This window comes from Oxyura jamaicensis, chromosome 3 (assembly GCF_011077185.1).
Source record: "Oxyura jamaicensis isolate SHBP4307 breed ruddy duck chromosome 3, BPBGC_Ojam_1.0, whole genome shotgun sequence".
Lineage (NCBI taxonomy): Eukaryota > Metazoa > Chordata > Aves > Anseriformes > Anatidae > Oxyura > Oxyura jamaicensis.
Genome location: NC_048895.1, coordinates 85,201,363 through 85,223,637, shown reverse-complemented (window position 1 = coordinate 85,223,637; position 22,275 = coordinate 85,201,363).

Sequence of the window (22,275 nt, the reverse complement as noted above, 5' to 3'; positions counted from 1 at the left end):
TAAAATTTTGTCCCAGTTAAAGTCTGCCTCAGTTTTAGGCAGCTAAAAATAAGGTATTGGAAACAGGGGTCAAAATGAATACCACTCCTTTAAAATCTTACTACCGTATTGTTTGAATTTGTCAGAAAAACAAAAAACAAAAAACAAAAAACAAAAAAGAAAAAACATGGAGTGTATAAAGCTTATACAGCATTGAGAGAGGTGGGGCTCTGATTCAAGGACTTGTAAACAATAGCAAAATACAGACAATCAGAAGGAAGGATAGAAATTGACACACATTAAGTGATTGCAATTCTTAGTAAAATAAGTTTATTCAAGCTGTAAAAAAATAACAAAACTATTAACCTGGAGGGAGATGAAAAATTGATCCTGACTTGTAGAACTGTACATCTGTGGAATTTTCTTCAGTCTTTGTGAAGATATGTGTTGTATCCTATACATTTAGACGACATATAAAACATATAGGGGTAAGCTAAAGTAGATGAAAACACAGGTGAAATAAATGCATGCAAATTGACTGTAAGAGCAAACATTGAAAGTGGAATGGAGAACAGGAGGTTAGTTCATTACTGAACAGAGAACATGGTGTGGAGTCTTTTTATAATGTATACCATTTCTACTCTACTCAAAAAATTAACCCTTTTCAAATATCTATAATTTTCTCAAAGGCAATAAAATAAAATAAAAAAACAAACAAAAATACATTTCCTGTTTAATTTGTTTACTTAAAGCATGAAAAACAAACAAACAAAAACCAACCAAACAAAAAACTTTCACTGACTTTTCAAGGCTAGATGCATTAAACGTTCTTTTACTTCCATATATGCATATATATGTCCCTGTGGATATTTTGAAGTAATACTGCCAGTTAATGATTCATTTTCTTGTAGACACACCATCTTTTCAAGTTGTTTTATTTTGTATTCATTGAGGTCATCCTCTGTCTCATTTTTGCAAGCAGCTCTCACTCATGTCATAGGCAGTTTAGCATGCTTAAGCTCCATAGCATCTTTTGGTCCCAAATGTCTTCTCGGAGAGAAGCTACTGAGCTCTGCTGCATATGAAAATAGTAATACATAACACAGTAGATAACTCTATAGAAAAAGATAATAAATACAGATGTACAGTCACAGAAGAAACGTAACAAAGGAATTTAGAGCTTGTGCCCATGCAGTACTATCTTATTAATATCTCCTTAAGGGTTCTGTTTCCCTTATGGACAGTCTTGATTTTCTCAAAACATCAGTGTGAAAGCAACTGAATCACAGATGCTCTTGCATGTTTCTTTGCAGGCAGAAGATATCACCCATTGGGATTATTGTGTATTTGTTACATATGGTGTTGCCACCACTGCCAAGTGCACAACAAAGGAAACAAAGTCGTTCTGTGAAGCTCCTTTCCTGTACATTCTACATGATCAAGAGATCCATTAACTTTAATGACAGTCTAGTATGCAATCACAGAGTCATGGAATAGTTTGGGCTGTAATGGACCTTAACTTTAAAGATGATCTAGTCCATGCACCCTGCCAAGGGAAGGGACACCTTCCACTAGATCAGGTTGCCCAAAGCCCATCCAACCTGGCCTGGAATACATGCAGTATCCCCATCTTTCTGGGCAACCTGTTCCAGTGCCTCACCACCCTCATCGTGAAGAATTTCTTCCTTATACCTAATTTAATTCTATAATTTTTCAGTTTAAAACCATTGCTCTTTGTCTTATCACTACATGACTTTGTAAAAAGCACCTCCTTGTCTTTTCTGTAGGTCATCTTTAGGTTCTGGCAGACTACAATAAGTTCTCCCTGAAGCCTACTCTTCCCTAGACTAAAAACCCAAGCTTTCTCAGCCTCTCTTCATAGTAGAAGTGCTCCTCTCCTTGTGGTTATCTTCATGGTCCTCCCCTGGTCTTTAAGTCCATGACCTTCTTATGTTGGGGGTCCCAGATCTTAACACAGTACTCCAGGTGGAGTCTCACAAGAGCAGAGTAGAGGGGGAGAATCTTGCCCTACTAGCCAAAGTTCAGGTAAAGGTTTGATTCCAAGGTGAAGAGTATTACAGATTCTGATGATTTTTAGTTAGAGATGGATGGAAAGATCCTGCAGAGAAGACTGCCAGTTGAATATTTTGAAGTTTTGGGATATGGCATTTTTCTAATTTTTTTTTCAAATTGCTAATATTTTCTAAACGTGCCCATGTGTCCCAAACCATTTATATGAAAAACTACTATTAGCTGCAAAATGAAGTGCCTGTGAATGAGGAGGTGCCTCAATTTTTTTTTGTACGACCTAAATGCTTTTCACCCTTGCTCCTACCTGGCCTCTCCTCTGGAAATCCCATTTCTTTCTAGATCTCATTTCAGCTCCTATGGGAGCTGTCCTGGCCCTCTGCTTTAGAATCTCACTAATACTTTCTGGCTAATATTCCTGGCATTGCTTTGTGCCTTGGCCTCCCCCCTTCTCCCTTCCACTCATGTCAATTCACAGACACTCCTGTGACAAGTGTTATGGAAGCTGACAGAATTTGCTTTTTTTTAGGGCAATAAGGGTCTAACTTTATATTTCTGAAAAACCTTAAGCTGACTACAGGGACTGTATTTAACCTTGTAATTGTAATCTACTTTATTTATTTATTTATTTATTTATATTCTGTATATATGTTCCTGTACTTGTTTTTAAAAGCATAGCAAATTCAAACAGAACTAAAAAAAAAAAAAAAAAAAAAAAAAGCCCAGCTCTTTCACAGTTAGGATCTAACTGAGTTAGTTCTGAGTTAGTTTTTATTCTGTGTGCTCAGCATGATATTTCCCAGAGCATATCAGTGGAAGCTCACACCTGCAGGTGAAATCACCTAAAATTGTGCTTTGAAAATGCAAAGTCCTATGAAATGCTAAGTGCTCAGAATGATCATGAACACGTGCTCTTAAATAGTGTTCTTAAATAGCTCACATGCTCTTAAATTAGGTGCCTCACATTAGTGGCTACTTTAGACAGTTTTAGCTTTTACATCTGTCCTGATTTCAGTTAGGACAGTTATTTTCCCTCCTTGTAGCTGGTAGGGTGCTATGTTTTGGATTAAGATGAGAAGAGTGCTGATAACATGCTGATGTTTTAATTGCTGCAGAGCACTGCTTATACTAAGCCAAGGACTTTTCAGCTTCTCACTCTGTCCTGCCAGCAGGCAGGCTGGGGGTGCAGCAAGAGCTGGGAGGGGACAGACCCAGGACAGCTGACCCCAACTGGCCAAAGGGGTATTCCATACCATCTGACATCATGCTAAACAATATATAGGGGTGGCTAGCCGGGGTGGGGGGGCCGGCTGCTCGGGGTTGGGCTGGGCATCGGTCAGCGGGTGGTGAGCAATTGCATTGTGCATCACTTGTTTGTACATATTATTATTATTATCATTATTATTTTCTATCTTAATAAACTGTCTTTATCTCAACTCACAGGCTTCACTTTCCCGTTTCTCTCCCCCATCCCAGAGAGGGAGGGGGGAGGGTGAGAGAACGGCTGTGTGGTGTTTAGCTGCCAGCTGGGTTAAACCACAACAACATATTTTGGTCTTATTTTCTAGGGGTTAAAACAAATATCAGACCAAGTAATTATCAATGCTGTCAAACTCAAATAATTAAGGTCTCTGAAACATTAGATTTATATTGGAGAAGACTAAGAAAAACCATGCCGAGGGCAACATTTTAGTGTTCAAACACTAACAGTAACTGGCTTTTTTTTTTTTTCTTCAGAAGGGTTAACTATTTCTCAATTCTAAGGCTCATCCTTTTTAAGAAATGCTTGATATTTTCTTCCCTGAGATCTGTGAATTCTTTCTAAACCTTCTTTGTAGAGATCTGCTTGGTGCAAACGCCTGATATAGGAAATCAAAGCTCAGTTGATTTAAGTTTGGAAAGATGATAAGAAATGGGAAACAGGGTTGGACAGGCAACTATCAGCTGTTCTTGTGCCAGATGCTGCTGCTCTATCTTAGCTACTTGCGTACTAATGGTATTATTAAGGATTATAAAATGTGTGCCTGTGAGCCTATTAACACACCATACCTATTCCTTTATACTTTGACTGGAATCTTAGCAGAGGTGGAATTTAGATGCTCACAAATGGCTTCATATGGGTGAAATCTACTCTAATGCAGAAGCATGGACTTTGAATCTTTGCTCCTGCCAAACTACTCAGCTGACTCCACTGACCTTGTGTTAGATCAAGTCCCAGGTTACATGCAGTACAAGTTCTCAACAGATGGAGAGATGAACTCTTCATCCTCTAATTAGCACAACACTTTTACTTGCTATGGTTTACTGACACCCCCAGCCCTGATATTCTCATATTAAGACAATCAACTTCCAGTCATTTGATCACAATCAAGATATATGAAGGTGGCTCTGGAATTTTTATCTAATTTTCAAACTCAGCTGTGAGTTTTGTTTCTCAGAAACCTGCCATTTGATAACCAATGTACAATATATAAGCTTTACCTGATAGTAGAGAGACTTCAGATGGAACGATCTACTCTGCTATGTTCTGTTTCTGGAAGAGATTTCTTTTCATGGATTAGAGTTGCCAGAAGTACATTAGGGACCACTAAAATTTTATGGTTTTGAAATTAAGTGTTACTCAGCAGTTTTTCTGATCTTAACATTCATTCACAACCAGATAATAAAGCACAATATACTCAGAAAAACTCTGATAAAACGTGCCAAATCAAGGAACAAATTTTGGGTAAATCTTAGCACCTGAACTTCAATATTTTCAAGTAGAATATGTTGCTCACTTTCTGTTGTTATGTGGAAGCTTGCAGAATTACTCCCAGTATTGTGAAATTGTTCCTGTCAACACTTAATTCTCAGTAAATCCATTGATACTGACAAATGGGATGACATGTAGAGCTGTGATAAAATATAAAACTTGCTAGCTGTACGTGAAAAACATTACTGATGTTTAGCACTATAAAGCTGTAAATGTAGCTAGAGTTAATTAACAAAATGGTCAGTTACAGTCATATCACTTAGGTTTTTCATTTGAAGCAGCAACATTTTCAATTGTTGTGTTCTTCAATCAGAATATGTATACGTATATATATTCATCCAAATCTGATTCTGAATGCTGAACAAATTGTCTAATTATTTCATAAAACAACATCTGACCATCTACTTATTTTAAAAAGCATATGATACTGGATGAATTTGAATAAATCAGAAATTATTTTGAAAAGTGCACAATTAGACCAGAAATCCTATAACTCATATAATGCTAATTGCATATGCTCCCTGAGTAGCAATTGCTAATACTTAAACAGTTGTCTGAAATAAAGAACAGCAGCTGATGGAAAACTACTTTTCTCATGCACTCTTCTTTCATATTTTCCATTGTTCCATGTGGCTGAGATTGTAAACAGGATTTTAAATAAAGGAAGAGTACTATGACTGTAGCCTGATAATCTTTTTGTTGTTGTTGTTGTTGTTGTTGTTACTCACAGACAACTCCACTTGGTGTAAGGCACTGCAGCTTTGTAAAAGAACTTCTGAATGAATTTATAAACCCTTAGGGTAGCTGTGCTGTACTACTTTATAAATATTTTTAAAGGGTAGTGTGGCTGTAATGTGGGCAGGAGTAAAGTATTATGGGAAAATTCCATTGAACTTTAGTGGAAATTACTAGGTTTCCTACACATAGCTTTGTCACCCAGGAAAATGAGTAGCTCAGATACTCCAGGTTAAGGGAAGAGAAATAAGGCAGTGCTGTCCTTTTTCTCTTGGATTTAACCTCTCTTGTGCACCATTCCCCCTGAGCTCAAGACAGATCTATAAGCAAAATAATCACATTCTTGGGGCATTGTGTTTGAACTAAGTGAGTTTAAACCAGAATGCCTTGTTGACCTGTACTCATCTGACTTAAACACATGTAGTTTGTCCACATGCCATAGATACTGCCTTTACATGATATGAACCTGATCATGTTTTTGGAGTTCTATCTCCCTTTATTTTAGAAATAAAACAATTCTATTTTGGTCTTGGGGAAATTGGAAAGATTGATTTCTAGTGCTTCTGTTAAGGAGATACTTTGCATGTGTTTATAGCAAACAATGGTGGTAGACGGTTGGAACCTAAGATTTCAAGGCAGTCTCAGCACTGTGCCTGTCTTAGTAAGAAATTCTTTGTCTTGTTCCAAAGATAAATATGGTGCCCAGCTGTTGTTGCTCTTCCATCTTGGTAAAAATTGATTTATTTTTTTTTTCCTAGAAATTACTAAATTTGAAGAAGAAAAAAAAAGCTTACCTCAAAGAGGAGTTTGAGCTGTGCTGTGAAGCTGAATATTCTGAAGCATCTCTTTTAAAAGCAGTTTTATAATAAAAGATTTATTTGAGATCATTTCCAGTTTGAAATATTAGCTAAAGAGCATGTGTGACTGACCCCCTTTTTAAAAATCTTTCAATATAAATATATTATGCTAACAGAACAAGGACGATATATAGGAAAACTGAGAAAATTGAGTCTGTCTTTTATGATCAAAAAAGCACAGTTTCAATATAAGGAATAAAAAAACCTGACTGTTCTGTAAAAACTGGTTTCTCTAATACTTTTCCGTATTTTTGTAATTTTTCCAAACAGCATACAGAACTTTCTCTTCAAGAAAAATTCTAAAAGCCTCTTTGCAACTGGTGAAATGTTAGTCTTGTTAAAACTGCATTTTATTGTCTTTTTAGTGTCAATATATTAGCAATTTTAGTTTGTAGCCATTGCTGATTGGATAGGAATATATACCTTTGCTTTGATGGCAGTTTAGTATGGGTGGAAGGGTACATGATTCTCTTACTGATTTCTAGAGTTGTTGTAAAATGTGACCTTTCCTTTGGCTAAGAAAATGCCCTCCAGCAAATTAAATATTTAAAATTGAACTTATATTGAAATTCAGTAAAGTTTACGTGAAATGTTTTGGCATAGTTATACTGAAAAATTAGTTACATTTGCATTTGAACATGTTTTTTTCTTATTGTTAAAAAAAAATAAAAGAAACCCACAAAAACAAACAAAAACAAAACAAAACAAAAAAACAAAACAAACAAAAACATTTTTTTCCTCTTCATTCTCCCTCTCTCTTATACTGTTATAATTTCTATTTTCCTTGTTCTTTTCTTGTTTCAGAATTCCTTGATTCATTTTAAAAACAAAAGCTGTTTGTTTTGACTGACAGTGGCCTTTTGTTTTACAGTTGTGTATATTTTTGGACAGAGATGAATATGGCAAATGTATTGTTTTACAATATGTTTGTTTTCACTTTTTATAAAGATGTACTGTGAGCTCAGAATATGTTACCACAATCAGCATGAGCCTTTTTTTCTTTTAACAGAGGCATAAGTAACATGTTAATAATGTCAAAAGATCTTTTTGTTTGTCATCATATCCAGTCATCCTATCCTATGTACTCTAGTGCAGGAAAAATAAATAAATAAATAAAAATGTCAGCCACTGTTCCGGGAAGCAGGTATCAACTGTATTCTGCATGATCACATTGTCAGTGATTGCTCCAAGCAACTGAGAGATTAGTAAGAGACAGGCTTTGTAAGAGACATAGAGACTCTTCTCCAACATATCTCCAACATTTCCTCATTATAATCTTTAACTTTCCTTCCTTCCTTCCTTCCTTCCTTCCTTCCTTCCTTCCTTCCTTCTTTCCTTTTCTCCCTCACTTCCCCTTCTCTTTCCTCTGTCTTTGTCTCTGGAACAGTGATAAGAAATTACCAGATTTCAAGAACTCATTTGTGAACAGTGCTTACCATGGGGGCTACTGGATGCATCAAGAAGTAATGTTAATTTGGTGTTATCCTTGAATTTTCGTCAAACTTGTTAAGATGGGGATTACTTTTAGACAAATATGTATATATGAGAAAGAAATATGAAGCAGAATCTTCAACTGGGAGAAGTAATTGTCTTTCTACAATTCTTATTTACTGATTTGATTCATGATCTTCACACAGAAAACTTTGCTAATTATATTTCCTGATGATGCATGGTTAGGAAATATTGTCTATTCTGAGAAGCCTGAGATTTTATGCAAGAAGTATCGAATAACTGAAGAATGAAGCAAGGGAAGTAGGCTGAAATGTAATAGCATTAATTGTAAGCTTACTTGCTTACAAATAAGAAGCCTCTGTTTTATAGCAGGAGGTGTTATTAATTGAAAATGACAAAGAAGCTGTGAGTGTACTAGTCAGAATGATGACAATTTACTGATGTTATGTGGGCATGGAAAAAAAGGCAAATTTTAAGATGTATCAGAAGCACTAAAACATGTTGAGGGTGAATACTGTTCTGTATACTGAATACTATTCTGTATATTCTGAATACTGTGTCTGTATATTGCCCAAACCGTAAAGATCAAAATGTACTCAATTCTTACAGGCATTAAAACAGTTAATCTACTGTCTTGTTTTCTATCACACCACTACATATGACTTATTTGAAAAGCCTGTGCAAGTTTGCAATACCAGGAAGATAACTCGGATTAGGACAAATTCAAAAAAGATCTTCTAAATTCTTTGTCAATCTTAAGAATTGACAAAGCTCTGAAGATGATACAGGTTTCTGTTGAGAGTCACAAGAAGCTTGGATAGCTGATGCTGGAAAATGCATTTTGAGAACTGTGGCTAGTGCTTTTACAAATGGGGCTTCATGCAAAATCAGTTTCTTTTACATGAACAAGCTTGAGAACAAATTTGAACATTTACTTGAACAAGCCTTTGACTTTCTTTCTGAGCTTTAATATTTGGGAAGTGACATGCAGAACAAGGTTGACAGTGGATGGGTGAGGGCTAGTGCTAGTTTTATCCCTCAGTCTTGTGCTGCAGCCACTCACTGTCTACCTTGTTGTCTTAGTTCTCCAGCTGCAGAAGCACCAGTAGTACATCCTTTTCAGATTTTTGGCGTATTTAGTTTTTCAGATGTCTCCTACTCTTTTTTTTTTTTTTTTTTTTTTTTTTCTGTGTATCACCTGTAAGGTACAACAGATATCAGCTGAGAATTGTAAGCATGACTGGAGAAAAAACATTAATAAATGTGGCAAATTCAGGGCTCGGTTCTTAAACATCTCTTGCTTGAAGCTGAGAAGACAGGAGATTTGAGGGAACTGAAAAGCCATCCACCAAAGGGAGTCATGTAAATAAGATTTGTGTGATGGTCATGTGACAGCCCAAAGGCAGAATCAGGTTTAAGAGGTGGTTGACTCCACTCCTACAAAGTGTACACATGGATCTTGCATTCAGATCTGCCAGCAGCCTGCAGCAGGCAAGTTTTTCCATTTAAAGTATGAATTCTTTTAAAGTCCAAAATTGTTCTTTGAAGTTCTGTTTTGGTTTTTGATTTTAAATGGGATGAAGAGCAGTGCTTGATGATTGAGTAGTCAGTTTTTCCTTGTCTTATGCCTCTGTTCTGCATAAGTGTTGGAAAGAAAAGGGGAGACATGTAGGCAGGAACTGGGAATGCAGGTTTAGGGGAGTTGGTGCACATCAAAGGAAAGCAGAGATGAATAACTTTCACTTGTTCTATGCAACTTGTTCACTTGTTCTTTTCTGTTCAGCAGCAAACTGTGGGCATTTTTTAAATCAGTGCTTTATCCAGGAGGTGCAGTGAAAGTAAGGGGAAAAGTGGGGTGGGACAGCATTTTTAGCAAAGCAAGCAACTGAGAGAGGTGCAGACAGTTGCTTCTCAAGACCTGAGTGATTAGTATGAGCACAGAAGAGTTAATGATTCCATTGTGAAAACTTTAATTTTTAGCATAGCATCTTCTGAAACAGAGATAATACCACAGGAATAAACCCTATAGGAAATCTTCATTAATAATCTAGCAAGCTTGTAAGATTTTCCTCTATGCATGTGCATGCCTCTGTGTGTATTTTCAGAGCTTGCTGCCTCTGGAAATTATCAGTGAGTGTAATTAAACATCACAGTACTATCACTGGAACCCACAGACTCACTGGTACCATTTTTTACATGACTCTTCTTCTTCCCCCCAGTCTTTTGTTCATTTTGAACACATTGACAGGATAGTGGAGGAAAAATATCTGTGTCTCCTGGCTATCTCTGGAATTTATTACATCACCCCCACAGCAGTTCTGAAGGAGCTTTGTGTCAAGTGCTTGACTTTTGAATATCATGCACTGTAATGCTGTGTGTAGCATTAGGAAGGCAAAGACTGTGCCATGACACTGGACTTTCTCAGGAAATGCCAGCATTGAGGGTTAGCTACATAAGTGCTCCAGATATATAACAACTAGAATAAGTCCATCATTGAGAAATGATATTATAAATGTAATGCTGACTCGCTCACATTTTCTGTGGAAGATTTTGGCTTCTATTGTGAACAAGCCTGACCATGATTAACCTCCTTCAGAGAGTGAGTACTAAAGCTAGAAACTACATTTCTTAGAAACATGAGGTGGATTGTTTGCATGCCTTTTTTTTTAAAAAAAAAATAAAAAAAAAAAATTGTTTGTTAGGTTACTTTAAAATTCAACTATTAAATGTTTATTGACGAATATCACCTAGTAACAGTTACAGAAAGAAAACTAGGACATCACTCAGATATTGCATAGCATATTAATAATCTTAAACACTTCAGTGGAGAACATTGCCGAATAATCTTTCTGTTGCTATGTGTGAGAAAGGGCATTTTCTGATTGGAAGAGCACTTCACTGCAGATCTGAACCCTTCCCTGCAAACTCCAGCTGCAAAATGTAGTATCTGTCTTTCTTTGGGGCACAGCCAGTTCTGCTAGTGGTGGATTAGAAAGAAGGTGCCCCTGAGGGTAGCTTATGCTATTATGGTAGTTCACTTCAGAGTCCATTATAATAGATACTTCAGAGAATGTTGCTAATTGTATTCAGAGACAGGACAGAAAAAAGAAAGCCTGAGTGTGACCTGTACCTATCGTGGCAATTCCAGTTAGTGGGTCACTACTCTGCACTGTAAGTAAAGGGACTGTGTAGTCTCTCTACAGAACATGAGGTGAAGCAAGCAGTATTGTTTCTAGGATATTGTATTTGGCAGATGATATGAATGTAAAACAAGAGATGATAGAAGACCTGAGTACAGGCATAGATATAAAGCTCAGTGTGATTCATTCTGGTTATTTTTGGGGGGTTATGAAACATATTATGGCTGTCTACAACACTGAATACTGAGCTGAGGGTAAGCAGGTCATCTGTTACTCTGAGGGAACATTTTTATCTCTTCAAACTCCCATCTTTTTACTGTGGCATTTCCTGCACACTGTTTTTGTTTCATTCCTCCTTTATTGTCCCCACTTTCCATGCTCCTTAGGGACATGTTGTGTGTGGAACTAGTTATGATGGCTGTAATCTCTTAAGTCTTTGAGTTTTGCAATAGACTCTGGTATCATTAAAGACATCCATTCACTGGCCTCCTGCCATGCCTTGCAAGGAAGCACAAAGGTGAGAAAGGTTAGTACTTCAGTATGGATAATAGCTAAATGTGTCTGAAAGGAATTGAAGGTTTTGTGCCTCAGCACAATGGTTATGTCCTTACTGTGCTAGAGTGGCAGTGTTTGTGCATTCTAATATCCCAAGAGCCTGCAGCAGGCAAGCTTCTCTATTTTATTTATAAATCCTTTTTGAATCCAAGATAGCTGAAATCACAGGATTTGCTTCCTGGAGTTTGAATAATTTGAGGTTGCTCCAAGATCACATTTGTCAGTGTCCTCATTTGCTTGCTGCTTTATCTTTACAGCACAATCTATTTCTTTATCTGTTTGAAGAATGAGATATTATCCCTTACATTACCTAGATTTATTCAGGAGTTCTAATTATGCTGGTTTCTTCAGTTGAGTCAGCCAAAAAGCTGAGACCTTGCCAGAATGCATATGGGCAGACCGCCTTTATTATAATGTGCATTTCCTGAGGTATCCTTGGATTCCTTGAGTCAAGATAATTAGTGCTTTTTATCAACCGAATCCCCATTCTGTTTTGTGGTTCAGAAAAAGAACTAAAAATATTCTATTTGTTTTACTGTTTACAGAGCTGATATTTAACTGTTTCTATTTGGCTGCATTTTATTGTCACATTTGTGACATGCAGTTACTTGTGCCTTTAATAGAACTTTGAATATGGCAATGTTATTGAAGCATTCATTAAAATGTTTGTTTCTAGGGACAGAAGCTGCCAACTCTACACGACTATGAATCTCTGTAATTCTTCTTTCTTTGGCAATCCCAATCCTACTCTCTTAAAGTAAACAGAGGTAATATCTCAGAATGAGGCCAAAGGTTGCTAAAAACTATCAATGATAAGTTATTGACCTTTTCTTTCAGCTTCTGGGATAATCTTTGCCATCCACAACCATGAAACCTTGATTTTGGAGTCCTTTCACATGCCAGTCTTTAACTTTGTTTTTTCCTTTTCTTTTTTTTTTTTTTTAAAAAAAAAAAAAAAAAAAAAAATTTTTCTTCTGTTCACTAGGAAAAATCCATATGAAGGAAATCCATATGAAGGAAATAGTTTTGAATTAATAAAAGACTTCAGTTAAGCTTACCTCTGTTGAGAGCTAAATCCTCTACACCAAAGATAAACGGTCAGGTCTTTGTACAGCAGGGCTTGGGTGAGCCTATATCCTCTATCCACATCATAGGTGTCCTCAATTTAGAGTGGTCAGTTGACTCACTTGAAGACTAATTCCAATGCCTTTGTCAGATTTCTTATATTACTGAAATTCAAGGGGGAAACATCTCCTATCTGAAATTCAAAGGGTGGAAAATTTCTCCAGTTTTCCATTTTGGAAGAAAACCTTGAAAAATGTTTTTCAGAGGGCCTTTATTGCAGTGATTCCTGATCTAAGAGAGGAAAGAATCAAAGAAGATGAATGTGCTCTCAAAACCTAGAGAAGTAGAAACTACTGCACAGTGGCAGACTCCTTGTCCTATCTCTATTGAGGTCTGTAATTCTTTCTCTCAGCCAACACTCCTCTCTTGAAGGAGCTCTGCCTGATTAGCCCAAGATCTTGTGGTTCTTAGAGGGAATTGTTTTCATATTTCCTTTCTATTTTGGATTGTTTTCCAGGAAGTGTTAGGCCTGACCATGTTGTCATCTCTCCAGTTTCTTTTCCCAATTTATTTCCAATTTAGCATGGAATGGTTGTATCAGTACCTGGCTGTAGTGGCTGACTTGTATGTCCTGACAGAATTCATTACAAGTGTGACGCCACCTACAGTGTCATGTGGTACTGATTGCTTGTACACTCTAGCAGGCAGTTTTGCCTCAAAAGCTGAAGGCTTTCAATGAAAGGTGTTTTTTTTTTTTTTTTTTTTTCTTTTCTTTTTCTTTTTTTTTTTTCTTTTTCTTTTTCTTGTATCATGTTTGGATAAAGTCTTGTAGTTGTAGGAGAAAACCTAAAGGAAATCCCTTCATGGCATGTATGTTTGCTTAGTGGAAATACAAAGTGTGATGACTTCAGCTTTGCAGTTTTTCATCTTACAAAAGTGCCATCCAAAAATCATGTTTATTTATCATTGTGTTACTTACATTGTTATGTACGGATCACTGTTAAGTCTAATAAGGATTCTTAAATTCCTGTACCCTCACAGCAGAGCAATTACTGAAAAAAGAAAACACAAATTCCTCCTGGAATCATCTCTCTGTTCTGCTCTTAAAAGTAGATCATATCTTCTCTAATTTACTTTGTGCTCCTAAAAACAACTAACAAAAAGAATTTTAGCTTCTGTTGAGCTTCCAAAGTTCCATCTTTTAAGTCCAATAGTCCCCATGTAAATAATAAAATGACAGGATTATTTTCACTTCTTAGATTTTTAGTGTCATTAAAATTACTTTTTATTTTTCTGTACCTCTGAATTTGAGGAAAGACAATAAGTCTTTTTATAAAGACCTTCTTTGAAGGTTCAGAACCTGAGAAAGCACAGCCTTATTTTTTAAGATTATTGTCAGTGTCTGTTTAGGAAGGAGGACTTGTTCAACTATATGCTTAAGCTGTGAAAGACTTTTTTTTTTTTTTTTTTTTTCCCATTCTGTTAGGCTACCCTCTCCTTCTGGCTATATACAATGCATACCTTATCAACTCTTTTTATTCATTCATCTGTTTATTTATTTATTTACTTATTTAGTAAACTTAACATCTCCTAAAAATGTGTAATTGGAAGACTGATTCAGTGAAGCTTTTAAAATATTACTTCCAGAGGTGCCAGACAGTAGGCCTTTCCCAGAGTCAGTAGGCCTTTCCCACATTAGCCTTCTCTGCTGTTATCCATTCTTTCTGTTTCCATCAAAAACTCTTTATCAATTCCTTGTGTCTACTGTAGTCCAGCTTTGCTCTTCCTTTGCACTTTCTGTGGCAGCAGTGACAGGTTATCTATTGCTGGTAGGAAGCCCTTTTTGAGTTTCAGAGCCAGATATAGATAATAAGTCAGCTATCTGAAAAGGATTGTCATGGCTTTTCACATGTTGTGAGTCCTTACACTCTCTTCCCAACACATACATTCTAGTCTCACAGCTGAGGGTGATGATGCATCGACTCATTGAGTGTATGTCACTTCAACAGATACTCTACTGCAGATCGCACCATAGACCTGCAGTGCTCAGGACTCCAGTACGGTCTTCCATTTCAGTGGAAAGCAGATACCCATGGAGCACCTTTCTTTAACAAAAAGTTGAGAAAAATAATAATTCAGTCCAACATGATTGCTGTCCTGTTCACAGAGTATCTGGAAGACTGTTCCAAGGTGCTATGTGGCGTCTTTGAAAAACTTTCTTTGCTACCTGCTATCCTGCTGATTTACCAGCCTCCTGTCCTTAAAGTATATTGGCTAAACCATGTAATTAATAATCCAGTGTTGTCATTCTCATAAGAATGACTTGTTTCAAAGCACAGCTCCCAGCACAGGCTTCCTCCTTGCTGTACAGTCTCAGCCTTGAAGAAGACATAATACAGGACAAAGCAAATGATGAACAAATTAATTAAAAAAAAAAAAAAAAAAAAAAGTGTTATGAGTTGCATGATGTGGCAGACTGAGACATATCTTATTTTGAAGCAGTATCAATCTGGAGAAATATAACATGCATTCCTACCTGCACTGAATGATTGTACAGAAAAAAAGAACAAAACAACCCCCCTGCAAAACGTAAAATAACAAACAATTTTCGACTCTGTGGTTGCAGCAACTTAAAAACACATAAGTGTTAAAATATTTTATCTACTTCTTACTTATTAAGTAGATAATTTTCTTCCTGAGCTATCAAATGTGAATTAATTTTAAGGATTTTTAAACTGCAATCCTCAAGCCATTTAGGTTATACTGCACTGTTCTCAGGCTAGCCTTGTTCTGAAAAAAAGAGGGAAAAAATAGAAAATAAAAGAAATAAATAATAATAAAAAAGATTCTTCTGCTGCTTACCCATTCAGAGTAATTGGCACCTAAGAGGTTGCTGATAAATCTGAAAGCATGTGTTCATTATAAGATCTTCCTAGCTGATACCATCCAACATAAAATGGGTTTCTATTCTAAAGAGAAATGCAGGGTAGATTGTGTGATGTTTTTTTCTCTGTTTTTCAATGTTTGTTATTGATTTGAATGTGAAAAGCTGTGAATATTTTGAAAATAGTAAATACTCATCAAAATAGCTATTGACAAAAATCTTCAGAAAGCAAACAACTAATATTTAGAAGATTCACGATAATGTGGTGTCAAAGGTTTAGAGCAAACTAGCTAATGATTTTTCCAAGCCATTGAAGATTTATTAGTTTTTTATTTGCATTTTTTTTATTAACTAATAGCTTGTTAGAGATGCACTAAAGCACTGAAACTTTGGGCAACTAATCATACTGATTGCTGAGTTGTATATGCTTGACAACTACCATTCAGTAAATACAGCTTGAAGTTAAATTATATGTTTTGAAAAAGTGTTTCCTTTCAGGATTTTTTAATCCATGAAATCCTCTGTCAGAAAATATCACTGATGCTACGAATTTACAAGATATCAAAAATGATTAAGCATTTATGCGGATAGAGAGAACATCCATATTCTCCTTACTCTGGACTAAGTTTATTATTATTATTATTATTATTATTATGGATGTGATATTTGATCTTCTAGTTAAATCACTGAGAATGATAAATTCTCAGGATGATATATGTCCATGTTTAAGAGAATAAACTAGCCACCAAATTTATGGACCAGAGGAAAAAAATCTAGTTATTCAGCAGATGTTTACTGTAGGATTCCTTGTGACTTCCTGAAAATCATCTACCATTAGTCAAGTTTAAGAAGGAGGTGATGAATTACTACCAAGTCCTTCCAGTGAGTATAAAGCTGTAAGTATTGTACCTTGACTTTCATCCCTCTATTATTAAGATTTGTAATTTTCTTTTCCTTCTGTTTCCATCCCCTACTTTTCCTTCATTAATTTCTCTCAGCATTATCTATGAAGTTACTTTGAATATACTCAGGTTTTTCTTACCTGTAGTATGTGAATTCCCTTTTACTTTTTTTTTTTTTTCTTTATTATTTGCTCAAATATTGTGTTTTCCTAATTCTAAGTATTTCTGCTAATATTGCTTACATTTACATTTTACAGACATTTACAAAATGTCTGAAACATTTGTTAATTATAGCTCTTCTGATTTTAGACTCATTCTCCTTTTTACTCAGACAATTCATGTTTTTTGTTTTGTTTTGTCTTGTTCTGTTTTTCTTTCACTGCTGTAGGCAAACATTTTATTCAGTCATTAGTTTTGAAAGGATTGGAATCATTTAACAGAAGAGGAGGAATGAAACTGAACATCCTTATTTTTACCCCAAAATAATGATATATCTTCTTCTTTTCTCTTTGCTGCTCTCATGCAGCATCCTTGCGTTGACAATGTAACAACACTTGTTAGTACAAAATGTTCCTGTAAGCTTATTATGGTTAATAAGCTGCAGTTTTATGTTTAACACAGAGTGTATATCTCCTGTGGATTATTTGAGCCTCTTCTTTCACATGCAGAAAGAATGGAGGACACCTACCTATTTTTCTGATAGATAAAATTTATTTTGCAGTTATCTCACATAATCTCTTCAAAACTGCTGTTTATAAGGCTATTTATTTGTTTATTTATTTATTTATTTATTTATTTTCATACAGTAGAAAAATTGAAACTTGGAAACTGCAGTGATTCTAGTCCAATTTCCCCAAAACAGTGAGTTTGAATACTGGGCTTTGGTGCTGAAAATGGAGAGGAAAAGAATCCAAAGCAAAACATATCTCTTGTATTGGCTTTTTAGCTTGTCTTTTCAAAATGAGTCATTTTGCCTTGTCTTCTGTGTTTAAGGTTCACTTTTTAGAACATAAGTGAGGCCTTTCTGCCATGGATACCATGGAGAAGAGGTTATTAATGCTTTTCTCCCACTACAAGAATGAGGAGGTGCGTAATGGCATTCTGGAAACAAGCTTATAAGCTTTTAAACAAGAATGTATTTAGACACACAAGTAATTGCAGTATCACAGGATGCTGCAGATGAAAAAATAATAATAATAAAAAAAAATTCTTAGTATTAGACATGTTTTTAATAATACAGTTACTGATGACTGATGAACATTTAAAGGTGTGTCTGAATACACATTCTGGTTCAGGAAGTCCCTAAGCTACTGAAGTATTTATCTTTATGAGGATAGCTCTATACTTATGTCTGTTTTTTGGTTCATCTCTGTCTGCTTCCAACTACACTCAAAAGCAGGAGACTGGACGTATGGGCCTTTGGATTAACAGTTGTTAGACCATGTTTTGAAACTTTCATGTTGACCTTCTTCTTAGCCTTCTTCCTTTGAGTACTTATTCTCTGTTCCTGGTTATTCTTTCCCTAAATGCAGACAAAATGACTATCATTGTAAATGGAGAATAGTACTTTTCGAAGAGATGTATTTTCACTGAACAGAAATTTTGTGTTTGGTATCAGTAATCAGGTACTTCTAAATTGGAAAACCCCACTTACTAAGGTGGGAGTATATCATCACTATTTGCCTTCATTAAAGGACTTTCTGTTACTTTCATGTACCTACAAATCTATGTTGCATCAGACTGTTCAAACAGCTTCTGAATCTGCTAGTGAAAAAATGCTGTCTATCAAAAATGAATGTATTCTCCCTTTTGCAAAAATTGCAATCCTTCCATTTTCATGCCCTTGTAATATTACTACTGCTGATCTTCCATATTTAGAGTATTTTGAGGTATGTAGAATTATTTATTTCCATTTATTATTGTGTATCAAATAATCATAAAGAGTTTTTTTTTTTTTGTTTTTTTTTTTCAGAAGGCTGTTTCCCCGTATCCCCCATGTTGACTACAGGTTACCCTCCTATTAAAATAGTAAAATAAGGATACTGACACATAAAAGGCTGATCAAGGCCTAGGGTGAGACTAAGATCTTCTGAGTGAGAATAAGATCTTCAAATATGGAATGCAGACACTGAATTCAATACCTACAGTACATAATACCATGGTGGTTTTTTTGTTGTTGTTTGTTTTGTTGTTGTTTTGTTTTGTTTTGTTTATTTAAAAAAATCAAATTTTAAAATAATGCAAGGAATGTACCAGAGTGATATTGTTAATTAAACTGCATGTTCCATAAAGAAGCTGTGATGGAAAGACTAGGAAAATAGAATGGTTGTGGAAAGTAGTTTAAAAATATAGTCTGGCCAACTAATCATATATACCTATCCCATATGCTATCATATATATGCTATCATATATATGCTATCCCATATGCTATCATATATACCTATCCCATATACCTATCCCATATGCTTCCCAGGTCATGGAACCAAGCCTGCTGGAGTTCAAGAAGCATTTTGAAGAAAAATCTTAGACATGTGGTTTAATTTTTAAGTAATCCTGTTTGGAGCCAAGAGTTAGACCCAATGATCCTTGTGGCTCCCTTCCAACCTGATATATTCTCTTCTGTTCTACTCTGTTCTGTGGTGTCATGACTATTCCACATGAAGTAGAAATTTAAAGCAGTAATTTGTGTGCTTCATAATGCTGATGGACAATGTTGACCCACATTTCAAGCAGCATTTAATCACTGTGGACTTAGATGAATAGCTGAACAATTGAAGTGAGGCTCTGAAAAGCCACCAAATAAATCTGTGTTATAAGCCCCCATGAAAATTAGGTTTCTTTACTAAAGCTACTACAGAAATAAAGTGATTGCACAACAGGATCTACATGGATTTGATGGTGTGACTTAAAATCAGATATTCAAATTCAGATTCCTTTTCCAGTTGAGTGAAATCACTACATAATTAGTCTGTAGTGAAACTTTTGTCCTAATTGTACTTCTTGAGAGGTTTCCCACTAAATATTCTTTCTACCTTGATCTCAACAGGTCTATAAATTTGCTGACACATGCAGAGCACCCTGCAAAAAATGCACGTCCTAAATAGTTATCACGCAAGGAATTTTTTCCACACAGTTTGATTACAGCTTGACCTAGCAACAGCTCTGGGACAATGTGGTATATGCGGACCCATTCCATTATACTTGGTCTTGAAATGGCTGAAGTGCTGCCCTGAGGAAAAGCTCTAATGCTTTGTATGAAAGGAGTTCACTCACAGGGGGTGGCCAATGGAATATGGGCTGGTGGAGGCCTCCACTTCCCTGTCTGCTGCCCACCTTTCAGAGGCCACTGGTGTTACTGGGCTAACCTGCACAAGCAAAGCTGCTGAACAGGAAACACTTGACACGCGTCCTTGGCCTGTCTTGCCTAGCTGTGTGAACTGGGATCCTGCAAAGTAAGGTGCCCCAGAAGAGCCTGCTGTGCCTCTCAGATCGAGACTGGAGGGTGATTTCTCTTTTTGTCATAGGAAGAAAGCATCTCTATCATAACTTGGCACTGTGTTTTGTTCTACAAAGATTGAAAGAGGCAGAAATATGGGCACTTCCTCATCAGCTCACAACGTGGCCAAAGTCAGTTTTCAATGGAAGCTAATTTCATGCCAGATGGAGAGGTGAAGATGTTGGATTTACCTTCCCAGACAAGCTCTTGACTTCATTATCACAGCTGCTTAGCAAAGCATCCTACCAGACAAGATATGTTAATCTGGCATCACTCCTTGGTCTCTCTTGAGCCATATGGCAACACCTGTGTATAAAAAGAATATAAATGTAGCAGGAAAAGACATAGTCTGATTTTAATATCTCCAACTTTTAGTTGAAATGCAAATCAAAGGGAGCCAGAAATACAGGATCTGAATGAGCAGAAGGCGATCAGTGATGCATGTAAATGTAAGCTTGTCTTTGTCTGAAGCTGCATGAAGTTGTGTTTGTGCAGTGTGAGAACCAAAAAAGGTCCTACATAGGGCTGGAGGAAGAATTAATTTCCACATACAGTAGAGTTGTAAACCAGGTTTTTCTTGAATATCTCTAGGTGATTTTCATAGGGTTCAAGAAGATGAATTGAGCCAAGAGCAGTCTCTCACCTGTTTTGTATCCATCTGGTATTCAATAAATTGGCAATATCTGCTTAAGAGAGATGAAGGAAAAAATAATGAAGAAACTTTGTCTTCCTCACTTTTCATACACACTGCACTGCTGAGATCAGGATATACATTGGAAAAGGCCCAGTCAAAACCATGCTTGCATGATCTCCTGCAGTAAGTGACTTAAAAATGATGCAGTCCTGCAGGTGCAAGAGATGTGGTTTCTAAATGACTTGAGTGTACACTCATGTTTTATATTAAAGAAAGAAGTGTTTTCTTCTCGTTAATGAGATAAGCTGCTTTTTAGGCCTGTTGGTATCTTTCCTAAGATAAGACTGTTTTTAAAATGTCATTTAAGATTGACCTCTCATTAAACTCACAGTTTACTTGGAGATGTAGTTCAATACAGGCAGATTACTGCCTCTGCAGTAGTAAATACTGCAGAACATTTGTATGCATCTCAAATCTATATTTCCTAGGTTCCACTCCTCTGTAGAATAATTTGATTCATTTCTGCAATGCATCAGATTAAATTCTGACAGGAATTGTCTGAAGATATTCCCAATACTGTCTTTCCCTCAATGCTCTCACGGAAGACTGTATTTTTCTTCTGAAAATTCCCTGAAACAGTCTCCCTACAGATACAGTTTTAAGTATGATTTAATAATCTGACTAATGAAAAAAAAAAAAAAAAAAAAAAAAAAAAAGGCAAAAAAAAACAAACAAAGAAAAAAAATAAAAAAAAGATACCAAAAGTTAGCTCCAACAACAAATGAAAGCTTTCTCTATGAGTGCTTGTAAGTGAACTTTCATTCAAGGTTACATTCAGTGCACAGTCACCATTGCCTGATTTTTTGCCTGAACTGGGGAAAAGGAAAAAATGTATTTTTTCTTCAAATTTGTTTTGAAGTTGACCTAAGGAGTGAAAGGGCAGTCTCAAGGGACCTGTGGCAGCAGCTTCTTGAAGTACTCAGATGAAAGTCAATATCAGTGCTGAATTTGGAACCAGAAAGGTAAAGTTTGAAGTTGAAATCTTGTATAAGAGGAAGCCAAAGTTAAACGTAACTTGTGTGAGTTTAACTTTGGAGGAGGACTGTTCTGAGCCCCAGCAAGTGTATGAAAAATGTTTGTTAGGGGTAAGCACAGAAGACTGAAAATATAATGACTTTAGGGTTTTTTTAATCCAGCTTTATGAGTTTTTTTTTTGTTTGTTTGTTTTCATGAAATATATTAAAAAATAGCACCCATTAGCCTTTCTAAATACAAAATTTACTGAGAAGATCTATTCTATGCAAAGAAAAAAATCATAACATTCACTTTGTATTTATGTGTCTGTTTATGCATGCGTAGCTCTCATTAGAAAAATGAGAAAATATTAATACATCTAGAGTGCAATTTGTCAGTCAAAGCATTAGGTACAATTTTAATTATATAATCACTTACTGAATATTTATGGAATGAAAAGATCACAGGTGGAAAACCTAGAGCAGAAAAATGTATGTTACATTAGTAACAAGACCTTTTGTTACTAGTGTTACACCTTGTGTTCTCACTTGCGTTTTACTTCATATATCACCTGTCTCATTTCTGCTGTAATGTTTTTCTACTCTTCCTTAAATTTATTTTTACAAATATGTAAATCTGAATAAAATTTTATCCTTGTCTGAGAAAAGTATAAATTAATCCATTGCTCACCTCTGTCTTCTTTAATTTCATATGCATGGAAAATGTGTGGGAAATGTCACTGAGATTTTATTTGAAGTCAAATTCAGTTTTCATCTACTGTA